The following is a 20,479-nucleotide window of genomic DNA, read 5'->3' on the forward strand; positions in this document are numbered from 1 at the left end:
TGCTATGCCACTCCGAGATCCTGATTTTTTCCAACGGGAGTGGGCCTGTTAGATCGCCAACTGATCGCCGTCCGCACGATTCTCGATTTTGCCTCTCCCGGGATCTAACGGCCATGTTCTCACTCAAGCGCAATGCGGCCATTAAATTGCGCTCCATATATCTAAGATCATCACCAGAAGGACAAAAGGAGACTGTTGTAAAGCTGCTACTTGATGTCGGCTTTGCTGAAGGATGCTCCAGACTCTGAGATAAGTTCAACGTATTTATTGAGCGATTAACAATGCTCCTAAATGAGTTCGACACTCTGCTAATCTGACTCTAGTAACTCAGTCTACTCTGCTAACTATACAAGCTTGCTCTAGACCACGTGCGTGGGTGTGATGTTGCTGTTAATCAACCCTGTCTTGCTCCCTAGGTTTCTACCGGTGGAAGAGGCAGAGCCTGTGTGCCTTGTCCTTTTTATAGTGGTCGTGTAGTGCCCCCTTGTAGTAATGACACCTCTGGGTGTCCTGATTACCCATTGATTGTGTCCTGTTCTGATGACCCATTGGTTGCATGTCTGTATATCATGACATCTCCCTTTTTAAAAATATATATACAGGTGTATGTGCCTGTCTAATGTGGCAATAGGAGCTACGGCTGACAGTGTTAAGAATGACTGGTATATACAGTGAACAGAAACACAGTAAAAAAGAAAACAACAACTATTCATAAGTCCAGTCTCTGGGGTTTCCATCTGATCCTCGATGACTGCCGGAGAGGTGGCAGAACGGATGACGGTGTCTTGATAGGTGTGTGGAAGGCATGACTGGTGGACTCGTGGTTTGTGGTGTCTAGAGGTCGCACTTCAACAGGTGGAAGTGGAGGGGCAATTGGTTGTGGGCGTATGATTTTCCGCAGTGCCCTTCGATTTCTGCAAACAATGTCTGTTCATCTCTCAAGTCTACACTAGCCAACACTTCAGTTGTGTTGTTTGAACGTCTCCTTGCTCTGTTCTGGTTGGAACCTCTGACAGGTTTTGCAGTCCAGGACCATGTCCATGATGTCCTGGTTGATGCCAGGCCAGTAGACGGCTTGTCAGGCCCTGCATCTGCACTGTTCTATGCCCATGTGTTCCTCGTGAATCTGCCGCAGCACCGTGCCCTGGAGACGTAGCGGGATCACTATTCTGTCCATCTTTAGCAGGATTCCGTTGATCAGCGTTTGGTCGTCCTTGACGCTGTAGAATTGAGGGCATTGCCCTTTCAGCCACCCATTGTTGAGGTTGTGGATGACCCTCTGTTGCAGGGACGGTGCTTGCGCACATTTGCACCTGCGATTCAATATGCTGGATGATCTCCAGTGGTTCACTGGCTGAGCTGACGGAGCGGGACAATGCATCGGCGATGATGGGCTCCTTGCCAGGGGCGTACACCAGATTGAAATCGTACCTCCCGAGGTTGAGTAGAATCCTCTGCAATCGGGGCGTCATGTCGTTCAGGTCCTTTATGATGTGGACCAGAGATCTGTGATCCGTCTCAACGGTAAATGTCGGCAGGCCGCAGTCATGAAATTTGAGGATGCCGGTGAGAAGACCTAAACACTCCTTTTCAATCTGCGGTAACCTGGTCTCAGTCGGTGTCATTGCCCGTGATGAGTATGCTACTGGGACCCATGATGATGTGTCGTTTTTTTGCAGCAGCACCGCCCCAATGCCATCCTGACTCGCATCGGTCGATATCTTAGTTTCCCAGTCTGGGTCAAAGAATGCGAGGACGGATGCAGTGGTGAGCTTGGGCTTCAGCTCCAACCACTCTGTCTGGTGTTCCGTCTTCCACTCGCAGGTGGTTGATTTCTTGATCAGTTTTCTCAGGGCCGTTGTGTGTGTGGGGCCAAATTCGGGTTGAATTTGCCAAGGAAGATTATCACTCCAAGGAAGCGGAATACTGCTTTCTTGTCCTCGGGGACTTTCATTGCCTCGATGGCTTTTATTTTGTCCGTGTCTGGGCGTACACCGTGTTTCGATATCTGATCACCCAGGAACTTCAGCGTCGATGTCCCAAAACAGCACTTGGCTTTGTTTAGTTTGAGGCCAGGTTCATGTATGCATCAGAATACCCTCTTTAGTCGCGACACATGTCCCTCCAGAGTTGAAGACCAGATTATAATATCGTCAATGTAGACACGAGCCCCTTCTATTCCTTCCATCATCTGTTCCATGATGCGATGGAATATCTCTGATGCCGAGATGATGCCAAATGGCATTCGGTTGGAGCAGAATCTGCCAAAAGGCGTGTTCTGCTGGATTCATCTTGTTGAAATTGCCAAAATCCTTGGGGTGCGTCCAGTTTTGTGTAAAAGCGCTCCTGTGCCATCTCGCTCGTGATTTCTTCCCTTTTTGGGATTGGGTAATGCTCCCGCATAATGTTTTTGTTTAGATCCTTGGGGTCGATGCAGATGCATAGGTCCCCCAAAGGCTTTTTTACGCACACCATCGAGCTGACCCAGTCGGTTGGTTCAGTGACCTTAGAGATGATGCCTTTCTTTTGTAGGTTTGTGTGCTCTGCTTTCAGTCGCTCCCTCAGTGCAGCAGGGACTCGGTTGCTTGCAGGCGTGCGCACCTAGCAGGGATGCCCTGTCTGGTTGAACAATCTAGAAGCATAGGCTTGTCTTTATGTGTTCGTTGGACACTGTCAGATGGCAGGACCCCAGTGCCTTAATTGCATTGCCATTGTAGTCCTGGAGTTTGCAGGCAGCTGGAAGGATTTTGGGAGCCTTCTTGATTCTTGTGAAGTCCACCTGCAAGATCAGCTTGGCGGAGGCACCTGTGTCCAGTTTGAACTGGATGGGGCAGTGGTTGACATCCATCACTGCGTTCCATTTATCCTCGGGGTCCACGGCAAGAATTGACGGGACTTGCGATGTCCCGGTGTGGCGCATTTGCACTTCATGATGATGCCTACTCGGTATGTTTTATCCAGGTAGTCATCATCTGGATCTGGAGCACTACCTTGATCAGAGTCATGCATTCGGTGTTGCACACTTCTGATGCGATCCTGCCTGAATTGTGGTCGCTGACTCCTGACTTGTGGTGCAGATCTGCACAGTGCTGCATAGTGGTTAAGTTTCCCACAGTGTAAACAGCGTTTTCCTTTTGCAGAGCATTTTTTTCCAAAGTGGGCGGTGCGTCGTTGTGCATGCGTGGTGCGGTTCTCAGCCGTTTGGACCTGCGCAGTGCAGTTCTCGACCGCTTCGTATTCCCGGTCATATTGCGCATGCTCCGGGTCCCGGGAGGAGCGCACAAAATGGCTACCGTCAGAGATGTGGAGGCGCTGCATCCGGGAGATGGCCTGAACACTCTCCACCTCGTGGGAGGCTTGTTTTTCAGTCTCAGCCTTTTTTTATTGTGAGTAGTGAGTTTTTGAATGCTCATTCACAGTGCACGTTTCAATAGCGACTTTTAAGGTCATGTGCTTGATTTTCAGCAATTGCTATCACAGAGGATCAGAGTGGACTCCGAAAACGATTTGGTCTCTGATCATGGAGTCAGTCATGTCACCAAAGTTGCAGGATTGCGCTAGCAGTCTAAGGTTAGTTAGATAACTATTGAAGGATTCATCTTTACCTTGCATCCTCTGCTTAAAGATGTAGTGCTCAAATATTTTGTTCGTGTCCACCTCGCAGTGGCTGTCGAATCTTTCCAGGATGGTTTAGTATTTTGTTTTGTCCTGCCCTTCTGTGTATTGAAATGAGTTGAAGATCTCTATCGCATGGTCACCCGCAGCGGTCAGTAGGAGAGCTACCTCCCGAGCATTGGTCGCGCCATTTAGATGCTTGCACGTATAGTTGGAATTTTTGTTTGAACGAACGCCAGTTAGCACTAAGATTACCGGTGATCCTGAGTTGATGAGGAGCCTGAATTTTGTCCATCGTGCCTGGATTCAGTAGCTGGTTGTCTCTGACCTTACTGAGTTGAACTCAGGAGATTGAGCAGTCACTCCTGTACCATGTTGTGTTATGTTATTTCGAGTAACGTAAGTTGCTACTTGATGTAGGCTTTGCTGAAGGATGCTCCAGACTCTGAGATAAGTTCCACATATTTATTGAACGATTAACAATGCTCCCAACTGAGTTCGACACTCTGCTAATCTGACTCTGGTAACTCAGTCTACTCTGCTAACTATACAAGCTTGCTCTAGACCACGTGCTTGGGTGTGATGTTGCTGTTATCAACCCTGTCTTGCTCTCTAGGTTTCTGCCGGTCGAAGAGGCAGAGCCTGTGTGCCTTGTCCTTTTTATAGTGGTCATGTAGTGCACCCTTGTGGTAATGCCACCTCTGGGTGTCCTGATTACCCATTGGTTGTGTCCTGTTCTGATGACCCATTGGTTGCGTGTCTGCATATCATGACAGAGACACTGGGAGGTTTTTATTTTACTCATGAAATTGATAGCACAAGTCCCAAACAGAAACAGCTGTGGAGATAGAATCCATGACAGTTTTTAAGAGAACAGTGAATAAATATTTTGAAAATAAAAACGTTAAAGAGTTTGTGGGTAGGATAAGGAAGTGGAAGTAAATAGATAGCACGACAAGGGAGCCAGCACAAATAGTGTGAGCCAAATAGCCACTTTCTATCTTGCAAAGTTCTATGATTCGAAATGAAACTGCTCAAGAATAATTTCCCTGCACCAATTTAAATTTTAAATGAATTTGCCCATTCCCCTCAGGAAAGTAGGACCTTTATGTGGAGATTTCACCGCTGTTTAATGTCAACATCTGCAGATGCAAATTATTCAGGAGTCTCATAAATGCTCCACATCTGCTGGGTTTTTTTCCTGCGGACTATTACTTTACAACATTCAATTGGAGGCATGCCACTGAAAATTAATAAGCATGTGATATTCAATAAACCTTGCTGACCAGCAAATTGCCACTTACCAGCAATTGAAATTTCAGGAGCCTCCAGGTGCAGTTAATTTCTGAATGCTGCTATAAATTCTATACCAGTGAGCTCAATAAGTCTCTGTCTTCTACATTTGTAGAATTCAACATTAGAGGAACAAGTCCCGGCTAAATTGTGGTCTTCTAATTTCTGCAACTAAGGATTCCAGGTGATTGTGTAAAAGTCTCCATTATCTGGTGATTCCCATTTTCCAAATGAGAAAGGGCTTCGGAAATCAGAAACACAAAAGGACATAGGATTCCCAGTCCAAGATTCTCTTAAGGTGAATGTGCAGGTTCAGTCAGCAGCGAGGAAGCAAATGCAATGTCAGCATTCATGTTGAGAGGGATTCAATACAAGAGCCAGGATGTACTGCTGAAGCTGTATAAGGCTCTGGTCAGACCCCATTTGGAATATAGTGAGCAGTTTTGGGTCCCATATCTAATGTGCTGGCTTTGGAGAGGATACAGAGGAGGTTCACAAGAATGATCCCCGGAATTAATCTAGGCCCCTCAGTATTCTGTAAGTTTCAATGAGATCCCCCCCCCTCATCATTCTAAACCCCATCGAGTCCTCAACAATCCTCACATGACAAGGTGCGATATTTCCAAATGGACTGCAAAAGTCCTGTACATCAAATTGAAAATGATGGTAGTTCATGGTGTGGAATATGGAGGGGAACATAGGGTGCATAGATCTAACCAAAGAAAATCAGAGTCTGTTCTAGGCAGGATTAGCAGAGTTGTTACTGCCACTTGTAGCGGTGGGAACAACCCCACTATCTAGCGGAATTCTATTGCTACTTCGGGACCCAGCGGGGAATGTCGCCCGAGGCTGGACTTTAGCTCCGATACGCGGCTCTCCTCAGTGCAGGATGAGAGATCTGGAAGCCATTTTTAAATCTTTGCCCCCCCCCCCCCCCCCCCCCCACCACCCCCCCCCCCACCCCGGAAGTGGCCCCCAAGCCCCTCCCATGCCATGTCCCCATGTCCCAACTCACCTATAAGGGGCTCCTTCGGACCACCCCGCACCCCACCTCGCACGGGCGGGGCACCCCTGGTCACAATTCCTGGTCCGGGAAAATGGCAGCCTGGCACCTTGGCACTACCGTGCTGGTGGTGCCAAGGTGACCAGGTGGCACCAGGCACCCAAGGCTGCCATGCTGCCTGGAGGCCAACCACCTGGGGCCCCCAATCACCTGGTAGACCCCTCCAAGTGCCGGTCCGCCTGGCCCCCATTTGTGGGGATCAGTGCTGAACCGTGCCTGGCGGGCGCCTCCTTGGTGAGACCTTTAGATGTTGAGTGATCGTTCGATTTGGCGCCAGCACGGCTAAATGTGTTTCTAAACTCACTTAGCGATACAAGCTCAGGTCCCGCCCAGCCAGGTCGTGATGTCTCGCTGTGTCCGTCACTCTCAGTTGTGCTGCCGGCTGTCTGATTGGCTGCAGTTCTTCGAGATGGGACGTCCTCGCCAATGGATGCAGAAGACCTGCCTGGAGACAATTAGTGGCTGTAAAATGGTTGTGGGATGAGTTTGTCAAGCAGAGGCCCCATGAGCACCTCGTGTGTGGCAGAGATTGAAAACAAGACCTCCCTGAACTTTGTGGCTCAGTTTCACACCAGGAGATGTATTTTCCCTGAAGCCAACAGGGAATGTAAGAACTCTGACTGTACTGTATTACTTTACAGTGTATTTGAGGACGGAATATAGTATCAACCCGAGTTCAGTTTGCTTCGTAAAATTCCAGAGTTTGGACAGACATATTTCTAGTTATCATCATCCTGTGTGCTCGATCCAAACAGGTCCTTGGTTCATAGTCTGCTCCATGTCTCATTTTTCAATAAACTCAATTTTGAAGCTATCCAGTGCTGAGATTCTTCCTTGCTCTTCATCTTTTTCTCTGGAATCATAATGTCCCTTACTAGTCCATTTCTTCTCAAGGTGTGCCTTTTTCCTAATTACATTCAGCAAATGTCTTTGTTCATTCACACTCCTCAACACTTTATCATACGTTAGTTTTTCTTTACTCATTAGTAACAAATAAAGTAACAAGTACAGTATTTATAGTAGCTTGTATATAATATAAATCTGATTTTTTTTTAAACTGTACCTCTGAAAAACATATGCTGGATTGAATGGAAAATGTGCTATAAAGGGTGATGACATTATTTTATTGCAGTGAGTGAGTTACAGTCTGGCACACGAATAAATATAAAATTCATATTTCATGTCCTTCAAAAGCAAAGTCTATTTATAATGCTCCTGTGGTCCAAAAATTCTTTAAACTTCGAGCTAACTATTGGCTCCTTTGTAAGTTTAATTTTAATGGACAATATAAAAATCATAGATAGAACTTTAATGCTCTTCAGTACTCCATGTGAACCATTTCTCACTTATATCCAGAATTGAATGATCACCACCATGAAAATTTCTGGAACAGCGATTAAATCAACCTCAGATATTTCTTGGCTTGAATATCATGGAATTAAAAAAGAAATTCCAATATTATTTCAGATTTAACAGCAAATTCTGAATGGTAGGGAGTGGCACTCTTACTATTTGATGCCATTTAGGTAGCTAGTCAATGTGTTATTATTGGTATAAAAGTACATATGTACAGACATGCAAACCTTCAGTTAGTAAATGCTTTAGCTTGTGCTGATAAAGTGATTACTGATATGACAATGGGGAAATGCAATTATTCTATGATAGCTATATCGCTGTCATAAACTGGTATGCCTATTACTAATAGATTTGCTCTGATAATGTGATACTAGTTATATAATTGGGAACATTTCTGCTTTCATTTATTCATTGCGGTATTATGCTAGGTATGTTTGGTCACTTTATTTTTCACTTGGCCCTGATTCTTTGCAGCAAAGTGAATGGACACACAACTGCTCCTCAGCAACTCCTTGTGTCAGCAGCCACAGGGGTCATGGGAAACCCAGGCATAATTCTCTCCAGGGCCATGCTGTAGCCTTTTGCTCAGTTTCTCCTCTCTTAATGCAACTCAGGTTGAGATTTGAGAGGAGCACTATTCAAACATGCGACCTTCCTCCAATACAGATGCAATTTGCATCTCTAAAAATAAGCCTTTCAAACTGAGTGAACTGATTTTAGATTACTGAAAATAACTTTTAAAGCCTACAAAACTATTTTCTGGTAAAGTTGATATAATGAGTTATGTAATTGATATGGTGAATTTTAAAAAATGGAAATCTTTCAAATCATGCCTTATGCCCAAAAAGTCCAGTTTAAATTTTGATGCGCCATTGAAGACTGACAAACAAGCGCAGTTAGCAGAAAACTCTTAATCGCCATTAATTTATCCTGGTCGGGAATGGCCTAATTTGTGGGCAGAGTCTACTTCTAGTGCAATGTTTTTAATAACGATGCAAAGGATTGGGAAACACAATTTGCTCTGAAGCAATTTGCACTTAAAATTCCAGAATCTTTTGCCCCAGTTAGGCCGATAAAGTGAATTACACCAAGGAAAACAGTCCAATCAAGCAGGAATTCCAGGTACGAAGCTTAATGGATTCTCATCGGAATATCAAAAGGTGTGTGTGACATTTTCCTCACACTGCTCAATGGTTATGTCGTTTTACTTTTATGAAGCTTACACTGAGCAGCTAAAAGATCATTTTATTCTGTATGTGTTTGATTGTCCGGAAGAGTCACACTTCAAAGAAGTAAAACCCAATTAATGGAAGCCTTTTTAGTTTCAGAGGGAGCAGATCCTACTTGCTCATCCTCAACTTTTTGTGAGAGCAACATCCTAGATAGATATTGAAAACTTTGATCATGTAGCGCACATGAGATACCAGACAAAATCTACAGTCCATTATCATCTGCCTTACCTTAGATGTCTTTCTGTCTGAAGAGAGTAAGTAGGTGGTGGGGATGGGCTGGCAAGCTGTTGAATGCTCCACGTGCCTGTGCTGGAGTTTCTACTAATTTGCTAATTGCTAATCTACTCTGGATTCAGAAATAAAGAACAAGCAAACCGATATTTATGTAAAGTAAAGCCACCATAGTCCCAGATGACCATAGGCTGCTTTCCCCTTTGAGAGAGAGAGCTGACTGATGGTGATTTAACTTGACGATCACCACACCTCAGGTGAGGGGAAAGGTTATCCATGAAGGCTCATGGATAACCTCAGCGAGTCCGGAATTGAACCCACACTGTTGGCCTCGCTTTACATCACAAGCCAGCTGCCCAACCAACTGAGCTAACCAACCCTCAACATTTCTGTAGCATCTTTCATAATGCAATCCCAAAATGCTTCAAGTCAGATAAGTATCTTTGTACTTAAGAGCACAAAGAATAGTAGCAAAAATAGGCCATATTTGGTTTGCTGAGTATTTTAATAAGACCAGGACTGATCCTCAACTCCACTTGCCCGTCAATATAATATCCCTTGATTCCATTACAGTCCATAAATATACTGAACTCAGCCTTGAATATACTCAATGAGTAGGCATCTACAGCTCTATGGGGTCGAGAATTCCAAAGATTCATAACCATCCGTGTGAATAAATGTCTTTTCATCTCAGTCTAAAACAGCACCAACACTACTCTGCCACTGATGTTTTCAAGCTTTCTACCTTAATGTAGCTGTTCTCGTGTGCCTAGTCTAAATAAACCCACAAAACATTTACAGACACTCAGCACCCTGAGTAAACATCATCCTTGAATGAAAGGACAGCTAACGATGACCTACATGTTACATTTTTATGTTTCTCTACAGCTACATTAAAATCCCTCTAAAAACCAACAGTTAATAGTTTCTCACTATTTAAAAAGTATTCTGTTTTACTGTTGTTACTACCAACGTGAATAACAATTCCCCACACCATAGTCCATCTGTTACCTATTTGTCCACTCATGTTATGCGAGGGAGATATTAGGAAATTGGGTCCAGAAATGGGATCGAAGATATAGCAGGCAATTTAGGGGTTAAAAAGACTGAGGAAAAAAACTGCGAGCACAGAATCAGAAGGATACTCCCACAACTGGTATGAGTTACATTGTCCCATTCAGACTTAAACTCGTTAATGGGAAATCACAGGATGGCCCTATTCAGCAATAGTGAGTCACTCGAGATCCATTGTCCTTCAGGACACTCCTGTCTGACAAGTCATTAGCTGATTATAGAATCTGATGGCCTCTTTATCCATCAATGGGAGGTTAGTTGCATATCAACAGCATGGCTCTGTTCTTTTGTATGAACAGGAGTCAGAAATCCAACAGCCAAGATAACGATTATGGGTTCAAGTCTGGAAACCCCAGGAGAACCTTTGTTTGAGAGGCTTGGTGGAGCTTAGAGAGAGAGAAAGAATCCTGTTTTGAACAGGTACAAAATGAAGGCTTTGGAAAGTGGCAGAGAGAGGTCAGGCAGGCTTTGGAAAAGCGTTCTGAAAGAACATCCCCAACAGACGAAAAACTGCTTCATAAATCAAATATCGCTTTTGCCTACCAGTGTATGTGGAATGAGAGCTGAATGTTCATTAAGAGTACAGTTTAATGGGAATCCATGTGTTATAGTTAAGAAACTACGTGTAATCTGTTATTGTTAGAGTTGAAGTTTAAAAGTTCAAATATTGCTTTTCTTTTGTTTTAATAAAGCTTGTTTATAAAATAACCAAGCCCTATCTCTTATGATAACCCTCCTGGAATGAATCAATCCTTCCGCACCACCTTAAAATTTTAAAAAGACTGTGGCTCTGGTTCTTAGCCACTGATTTGAGTTGACCAGGCATCTGTAACACTCAATTAACCTATCTATATCCCTATGCAGACACTTAGGTCACAACTTTAACTGCCATGGGGAGGCGAGTTCGGCTGTGGGCAATGGGTTAGTGTCCACGAATGTAGCATCGGATGGGACCTCAACATGACCCTAACCACTTCTGAGTTTAATTCGGGTGGGCATGCAGGCAAGCAAGAACTCCTGTGGAGCTGTCAACTGAGTAGCTCAAATATCCAAGGATGCAATTAACTGAATATGTAACCCAGACTTCTGTTCTTAACAGTCAACACATGAATCTTGGGAGCTGTGTGGAGCTCGGCAGTATCAACTTGGAGAGAGCACAGTGCATAATGTTTTTTCAGTCAAATTGACAGATTGTGAAGCTGAACAGTTGCAGCCCTGCCTAGGTGAGAGGCTGCTACTCAGAAACAGTTTTTTTTCTGTGAGTGTTCTCTCAATACTGATTTCTTAAAAGTTGCTTAACCTGATTTGGACTTCAGTCGTTGTGAACAGCCCTTCACTCCTGGTGAGAGCAGCTTATTTATCTCTGTCTTACATCTCTGATTAAGACCAAGAGGATGTTATGATCTCCTTAGAGACCTATAAGTTATAAATAGATTTGATCTTCCAATTATTCGCTGAAAGAACGACATGACATAATTTCATGCTTTCAAACTTTTACTGCAACAAATTACTCAAAAAAGACACTTGACTAAACACCATTTTCTTTGACTTCAGCAATTTATACTTTAAACTACAGAAGGTGACATTCCCCTTTTACACGTATCATTTGTCTCACTCTCCACATAATTATAGTTCTTTTAATGAACAGTTCACTGTTGTTCCAACTTCTAATGGGTTCCTATATCCTTAAATCTACCCCAAGCAGTAAAGCCTGTTCCAATGATTCTTCTTCCTTCATACAATGCCAGAGTGAATTTCCCTTGCCAGGGATCCTTAGATGGCTACAGGATATATAATTTTGACGAGAGACCATCTTTGAGGTGGTTCACAAAGCCAAGCAGCCCCTCCTCTCAGCTGGGAAAGCTGAATTTCTGTTACTTGTCTGTGATATTCACTGATTTCCCAGGACATTTGCAATATGATCGCAAAAATAGCCTCCTCAGCATCGCCGAGATCCCGGATTCGATCACGGCCCCACGTCACTGTCCGTGTTGAGTTTAGACATTCTCCACGTGTCTGAGTGGGTCTCATCCCCACAAACCAAAGATGTGCAGGGTGGGTGGGTTGGCTGCGCTAAATTGGCCCTTAATTGGAAAATAAATAATAATTGGATACTTTAAATCTATTTTAAAAACTAGCTTCCTCAGTTCTCTTCACCACAGCATTCTTGATTAGCTATTCTTGATCACAACTCCCATTCACCTTAGCAGTAAATGGACAGGTTACAGTACAACTGTTTACAACCTGATACCCTATTTACAAATTCTCTTTCTGGGAGTTTGAGAGACTTAAAGTCTACTCATGGATTGGCCACGCTAAACTGCCCCTTTATTGGAAAAAATGAATTGGGTACTCCAAATTTATTTTGGAAAAAAGATATATGCTACACCACAGGACAGAGGGAAGGGGCACAAATAATTAGCTCGAAAGAGTCAAGATCCCCAATGCGGGATTATCAGGCTGTGAATCAGCTCTCTCAACATGTGTGTGGACCAGTGCATTAAAGGTTCAGGTTTTCACAACAGATTGGTGGTTAGCACTGCTGCCTCACAGCGGCAAGGACCCGGGTTCAATTCCGGCCTTGTGTGACTGGATTGGATTGGGTTGGATTTGTTTATTGTCACGTGTACCGACGTACAGTGAAAAGTATTTTTCTTTGTGCAGCTCAAACAAATCATTTAGTAAATGAAGAGAAAATATGCAATAGGCCAACACAAGGTACACAATGTAAATACATGGACACCGGCATCGGGTGAAGCATACAGGAGTGTAGTATTAGTCAGGTCAGTCCATAAGACGGTCATTTAGGAGTCTAGTAACTGCGGGGAAGAAGTTGTTTTATGAATCTGTTCGTGCGTGTTCTCAGACTTTTGTATCTCCTGTCCAATGGAAGAAGTTGGAAGAGTGAATAACTTGGGTGGGAGGGGTTTTGATTATGGGAGTGAGTAAACTCGGTGGGATGGTTCTTTGATTATGAGAGTAAATAAGCTGGGTGGAAGCGGTCTTTGATTTGACTTCAATCACAAATTTGATTGACTGCATGTGAGTTTGCATGTTCTCCCCATTTCTACAAGGGTTTCCACCAGTTACCTCCCACAGTCCAAAGATGTGCAGGTTAGGTGGATTTGCCATGATAAAAATTGTCCCTTAGTGTGCAGGGATATGCAGGTTAGGTGGGGTTACAGGGATAGGACGGGGGAATGGGTTATGATAGGGTTGGTGCAGACTCGAAGGGCCGAATGGCCTCCTTCTGCACTGTAGGGATTTGTTGATCCTATGATTGTTGCCAACATCTACAGTCTCTTTGAGCAAGACCTCTATCCCAGTGGACGTGCATTGCATTGGCCATTAATATGGTTATTATTGGAAGGCCATCATGCAACAGCCCTCCACCTTCTCCACCACTCTTAGTTCTCTTCTTGGTTCTCTTCCCCTCACTGGAGTTCTGTGCTCTCGTAACCTCACACAGAGATTGTAAGTGTGAGAAATGGATTCTGTGGAGAGGCTGGAAGGACAAAATTTATCGATAGTGACTGTGACACATGAGTATCATGTGGCATAAAGATGAGGGTGAATGTAAGTGTTGGTTGTTCAACTGAGATGTGAGGAGGGCCCTGGAGAGAGGGGAATGAATGGGGCTGTAAAGTGCATTGGTCTGAGGCATGTTATGCAGGAAATTGCTGGGAAAGTCAGAATGTGGCACTTGGCACCAGAAATGTTATGCCACTCACCTTTCCAGCCCTCCTTCGGTTCTTGAACCTCTTGGGGCTCTGTCTCCAGATTGAAGAGACCACAGTCCTGCTGCTCACTTCCTCAGTCACTTCCAGCCACATTGTTTGGTTTGACCGGTTGGCCTCCTCGCCTATCCTTGGCAAACATGCTAAAAAGATTTTTAAAACTACATTTCCAACTGTCGGAGAATCCACTCTAACATCTGCATCACCTCTTTAAAATAGCCTTTCAAAATGCCGAGCAACTAATCTCTTTTTAGACATATAAGTACTAACTGCGAGGACTTTTCCGGTACAAATCTATTTATGTGACAAAACTTCAACCACTGCAGTTCATATGGTGCACCCACAGTGATGTAAGGAAGGAGTTCCAAGATTTTGAACCAGCAACTTTGAAGAAACAGCAGTATCGGGCAGAACTTTCCCCCAAATATGGCAAAGTGTCTGGTTCCCCCGAACATTATTGCCAGCCAGATCTCTCACAATCCCCGAACCCCGAATATTTACTGCCGGCCTGATAACCCACTAATCCCCCCCCCCCCCCCCCCCCCTCACCCCACATACACAAACATTGATTGCCAGCCAGATCTCTCACAATCCCCGAACCCCGAATATTTACTGCCGGCCTGATAACCCACTAATCCCCCCCCCCCCCGCCCCCCTCACCCCACATACACAAACATTGATTGCCGGCCTGGTCCCCCCCCCCACCCCCCATCCCCCCCGAACATTGATCATCAGCATCTGGGCATCAGGGCCCTTGACCTTTGCAGTGGGTCGCCTATATTCCCTGTCTCCTTCATACCACGCTCCCCCCTTCAGGCCCCTTAGTGCTGTCCCCTGGCATTGCGTCCTGGTAGAGACTGGCATTTGCAGGTGGGCATTGCCAGGATGACACTGCCCTCTCATGTTACCAAACACCCGAGTGCTACAATGGCCTCCGAGCCCCCTGGCATCTGATCTCTATTAGTGTAGACTGGTAGTGATTGCCGCTGGCGCCACATCGAGCCGATGGGTGAGAACATAACACTTTCCCAGAAGATTTGGCGTCAAACCAACCATGCATATTAAAAAATTTTTAAATGCGTTGTAATTAGGTTCACTCCCTCGCTGGGTATGGACCTGCTGACGTCTGATGGGAGGGCCTGGGAACAGTGCGGACTGTTTGGAACTCAGTGAAAATCCCATTTCAGGGCTCTCCCAGTATTTTCCTGACATAGCAGAATTTGTGCTGGGCGCAACGCACCAGAAATTCACTTCCATAGTTTCAAGCTAAGATGATGTGCGGCTTAGAAGGGAACTTGCAGGTGCAAGAGTTCCTATACATCTGCTGCCCTTATCCTTCTGGATGATAGAGGTTTTTACAGGCTTTGTAGCAGTTTGATACAACTGAGCGGCTTGCGAGGCCATTTCAGAGGGCATTTAAGAGTCAACCACATTGCTGCGGGTCTGGAGTCACATGCAAGCCAGACCAGGTAAGGATGGCAGATTTCCTTCCTTAAAGGACATTAATGAACCAGATGAGACAATCGTTTTATGCTCACTATTATCACGTCTAGCTTCTAATTTCAGATTTATTAACTGAATTTAAATTCCACCAGCTGCCATAGTGGCATTCAAACCGGTGCGTTCAGAGTATTAGTCCAGGCCTCTGGGTTACCAGTCCAGTGACATTACCACTATGCCTGTCTATTTGTGCCATTATCTATCTTGTTACAAATGTTTCATGCATTCAGATAAATCACATTCAATTTTAACTATTTACCATTTTTCTATGATTTGAACTTATTCACTGATGCAATATTACCATTAATTGTTTTTGTCCCTTCTTGCCGCACCCCTCTTATCTTTGGCCAGTCACTGCTCTGCTTTGTGACTTGCCTTAGATTCATAAACATCTCCTCACTGAAGCCACCACCACGCTTACTAATTTAAAGCCCAAGCTACAGCCATAGCTAATTTAAAAGGGCACTGGTCCAAATCTGATTTCAGTGGGGCCTATTCCAAAAAAAGACTCCCTTCTTCCCCAGTACTGATGCCAACGTTACATGAATTGAAGCTCCTGTCCCCCATACCACCCTTTGAGCCAAATTTCAATTCCCTGATCCATTTAACCCTATACCAATTTACATGAAATGAAATGAAAATGAAAAATGAAAATCACTTATTGTCACGAGTAGACTTCAATGAAGTTACTGTGAAAAGCCCCTAGTCACCACATTCCGGCGCCTGTTCGGGGAGGCTGTTACGGGAATCAAACCGTGCTGCTGGCCTGCTTGGTCTGCTTTCAAAGCCAGCGATTTAGCCCAGTGTGCTAAACAGCCGAAGGCACAAAGCAGTGCAGTGACTGGGCAAAGAGCTATCATCTTTGAGTTTCTGCTTATTAAATTGCTGCCTGGCTCCTGAATCTCCCTCAGCAGACGCTCATTCTCCATTCTACCTATGTTGTTGATTCCTACATGGACCATAACAATTGCATTCCACTCTCCCAATCTCCAGTTTGCTACTCTTATTATTGTAAGTTATTTTCCAGCCACAAGGAGATGTCTTTAACCTGGGCACCAAGCAGCTAACACAACCCTTGGAATTCCTGGCCACGGCTCTGGAGAACAGTATCGATTCTCCTGACAATCCTGTCCCCATCACCAACACATTCATTTTCACACCCCCACGGAATGGCCTCCAGTACCCACCATGGCATTAAGTCGGTTCAATAATCCATGCATTTAATCCTATTATCTTATCAGTTTTAGACTTTCAATGAATTACTTAGTTGAAGTCATACATAATCTTAAATATTTGCCTGTAGCACAAGCACTGGAAGCAAATAGCAGCAGACGCTCGTCACTTTTGGACACCTTTTTGAGGTACACTCAAGTTAAAGTTGTTGGTTCATCTTCTTGCTCATAGAATTAAGCAATATTCAGGCAATCAATTACGGCTGACTTGTTTATATTCATTCATGGTATGTTGGCAACCCCGTTGGCAAGGCGAGCATTTATTTATACAAGGAAAAGGCTCAGCCATTTGCAAGTGAGAGTAGACTGAAATCGTGCAATGATCCATCATTACAAAACTACATTGCCATTTCAGTAGAGTATAAATCTAAGGCAGGATGGGATTAAGCTTGGCTACTGCAGTAATTTCTTGTGACCACATCAAAAGGGAAACACCCTAGCCTCAGAGGTGGTAGAATAAAAAAGGACCAGGAGGTTGATCCCCCATGTCAAAGGCCCAAATTCTGCTGAATGTTAGTAAAACTCAGACTCTTCAACCTTTAAATGAGACAAATGAGAGAGGAACCCACAGAGGTGCACAGGAAAATAAATTGATAATGTATTTCAACTTAAGGACAAGGCAATGTAGTCAAAAATAATTTCAAGGCAGATGCTTGGCAGTGTTTTGACCAACGTCTGGAATGGTCTTCCAAATATGTAGTGAAAGCAAAAGCTTTGGAATCATTTCAGAGGTAGTTTGCTGCTGTGATATAGGAGACTGCAGTTTTCGATGGGAGAATGAGCTCGATGTAACAAATAGGCTCTCTCATCTGTACAACTGTTTCTGATCTTTATGGAAAATTGAATCATTTTGAAGCAAATCACTAAAGCAGGAATGTCAAGCATCTTTATAGCGTTGCTGCCTCATCAGATTCTCATTTCAAATAGACAGATCCAAAAGTAATTTTCATGCTGTTTGGTTTGGCAACATGCAGTGTGATTTTTTTTTATATGTTAAAATATGATTTATATCTATTGACACATTGGCCTGAATTTTCACTCTCGGGATAGGAGCACAGAGTAAGGACAATTCCCGGCTCCATAAACCCAACCAAGGAGAAAGTTCCCGAAAGGTGGGATTTTCATTCTGGGGTGGGAACTTCCCCAGGGGTCGGATGAATGGGGAGGCTGCCAGTTGCAGAGGCAGGCTGGATAGAAAGTGTGCAACAGCGTCCCGGTATTTTGTTGAAGTTATTTTTTTAAATATAAATTAATAAAACATGAAACAACCCTCCAGTCCTCACCCCTCCCATTCCCTCGCTCCCCATGCCCACCCATGCCAACCTATGCCAATTTATGTCCCCTACCCACTCCCCATAACCCTTCATACAATCTGTGCCACCCTATGCCTCTCTACCCATCCATCATGGTGTTTTACGACTCCTATGTCAACTGAGTGCCAACCCATGCAAACCTAGGCCCCTCACTCACCATCCTTCGTACTGAACCCTTCCATGTCCACTCACCTCATACCCACCTCTGAGGTAAACCTCAGAAACCATGCTGACAGAAAAAAAATGTATATTGATGCTGTCACTATTCTTAGAATCTCATTAATTTAAAAAAACATCCAGTACATTGAAATTCCTTCCTCCAATCATCTACGAAAACAAAAACTTTAGTTCAGTACTTAATTGCCTCCCTTACAAAAACAAACAGTTCACTTAAGTATTAAATCTCTTATTAAAACAAACATCTCTACTCTATAACCACTTAGAGCTGTCAATCAAACAGTTTGCTTAACAGGCATCCCACTGTGATATTGTTCGGTTGTGAAATCAGTCATGCAACACAAATCCTACACTGGTAGTTTATGTCAACAATGTGAAATAGTAATCATTGATTTTTAACTCAAAGCATTTTTTAGATTTATAGCCAAGCAGATTTAAATTCATTGATGATTTTGACAATTCCAATACATTTGGATAGTTCTTTGACAAATGTGACAGTTCTTTGATAGTTTGACAGTTCTTTGATAGTCCTTTGACAGTTTGACTGTTGTTTGACAGCTTTGACAGTTCCAATAAGTTTATGTACTTTAAGCACATTCATATCTACTTTTTAAAACACAAAGATACCTTACTGTTATGTATCTGGAAATACATTCTGGCTGGTTCTTCATCACGTGATGTGTAGTGACGTCAGCAGAGTGTTTGCGTGGGCTTTGAATGAGGGACTGGGAGGGGTGAGGCCTGGATGGCTGTTTCCTGTTTTATATATGGTTTCCTGTTTTATATATGGTCATGCAATCATCTTGATTTTATGAGCAATACCTCTTACTGTGTTTACAAGATCCAGAGTGTGGACATCTCCAGACCTTTCCTCTTTGCGGCAACAAAAAAAACATTTACTTCTCCCAATGTGCATCTGGCATTCCTCAAAAGTGTCCTTGGACTATATCCAAAGTGGCCATCCAAACAAATCCACTAAGTATATGCTTGTTCCGAACAGGGATTATCTGCACACTTTGGATTTCAGACAGCTACCTCACCAAAATTGGAGGCAGTTGCTGATCTAAGTGGGCAGCTGCCTCCAGGAACCATGTATGTATAACTTGTTACCCACCCCCATTCCTCCAATGCTGCAAAAATGGCAGAGGCCGGGGTCGGGCCGAGACTTACAGAATTAGGTCTCTGCTGGAGTTTCCGTCGACATGGAAATTCAGGCCTTAAAGTTGGATATCTAAAAACCAGGCCCCTTGGATATTCTAGAACACTGTTCAGTCAAATTCAGTGCTTCATTGACTGTAAGGTGTTTGGAGGCATTCAGTGGTCATGGAAAATGATCAATAAATGCAAATCTTAAATTAATTAATCCTTGTCACACATTTTTCTTATTTACAATAAAGTTTTTACATATTCCTAATGTTTAACAGTTAATCAGAAATGTTTTTCACTGTTTTGATATGCTATTTCTATATAAAACAAAATGGGCAAAAAAAATCAGTACTTTTCCAGGGGCAGGTCACCAAATTATGTCAATTTATACGGGATTACATTTTAGAACTGGCCCATTGATCATGCCATTGACATGGCAACACAATGTCATCGTTAAAACGAAAACCTGACCTCAGGAGGGGCAGAAAAAGCTGCTCTATATCCCCGGACATAGATTTCAGGCAGGATAGGAAGGGGGATAAAAAGAAGTGGGGGTGGAGAATTTTTGGTTCAAGAATAAATTAAAGTTGTGAGAGAGGACAATATGCTAAATTCAGCATCAAATCTTTTAGTTTATTTTGTTGTGTTCTTATAATAATGTAAGCATATTTGCTGTATCAGATACATGTCACCAATTTCTCACAGGGGATTGGGTTAACGTATTATAAGTTTGTTTATTAAGACTAGGCACATTGTAATGATAATCTTTATTAGTGTCATAAGTAAGCTTACATTATCATTGCAATGAAGTTACTGTAAAAAACCCTTGGTCGCCACATTCTGGCACCTGTTCGGGTACACGGAGGGAGAATTCAGAATGGTCAATTCACATAACAGCACGTCTTTCGGGACTTGTGGGAGGAACCAGAGCACCCGGAGGAATCCCACACAGACACAGAGAACATGCAGACTCCTCACAGACAGTGACCCAAGCTGGGAATCGAACCTGGAAACCTCAGCACTGTGATGTAACAGTGCTAACCACTGTCCTACCGTGCCACCTGTAAAGCTTAGAGACATTAGGAGCTATTGCCTGCTTTGCTGCTTACAGAAAAAGCAAAACTAAAACTGGAGCACACAATGCATTCCAGGCATTCTCATATTCTTAAAGGTATACTACAACATATTTAACAGTAGGAGCCCTTTTAATTAAATAAGTTACACTTTCAATAGCTTAAATCTGATGTATTTTTGCCAAGATCTTTGGCTGAGCCTTTACTGTCTCGGTACCTATCTCGGTAGATTTTAATCCATTAGGTCAAAGTTTACTCCAGCTCAAGGAGGTTTTGACACATTATTGTCATTGTATACATTTTGATCCTGTTGTGTGTCCCTGCTGATAAAGCATCACATGATGTGTAGTGACGTCGCAGAGAGTGTCTGCGCGGAATTACCAGTTCTCCATCTTAGTTTGTATGAGCAACACCTCTTAATTAACCTCTCATCATAT

Source organism: Scyliorhinus canicula, chromosome 3 (assembly GCF_902713615.1).
Source record: "Scyliorhinus canicula chromosome 3, sScyCan1.1, whole genome shotgun sequence".
Taxonomy (NCBI): Eukaryota; Metazoa; Chordata; class Chondrichthyes; order Carcharhiniformes; family Scyliorhinidae; genus Scyliorhinus; species Scyliorhinus canicula.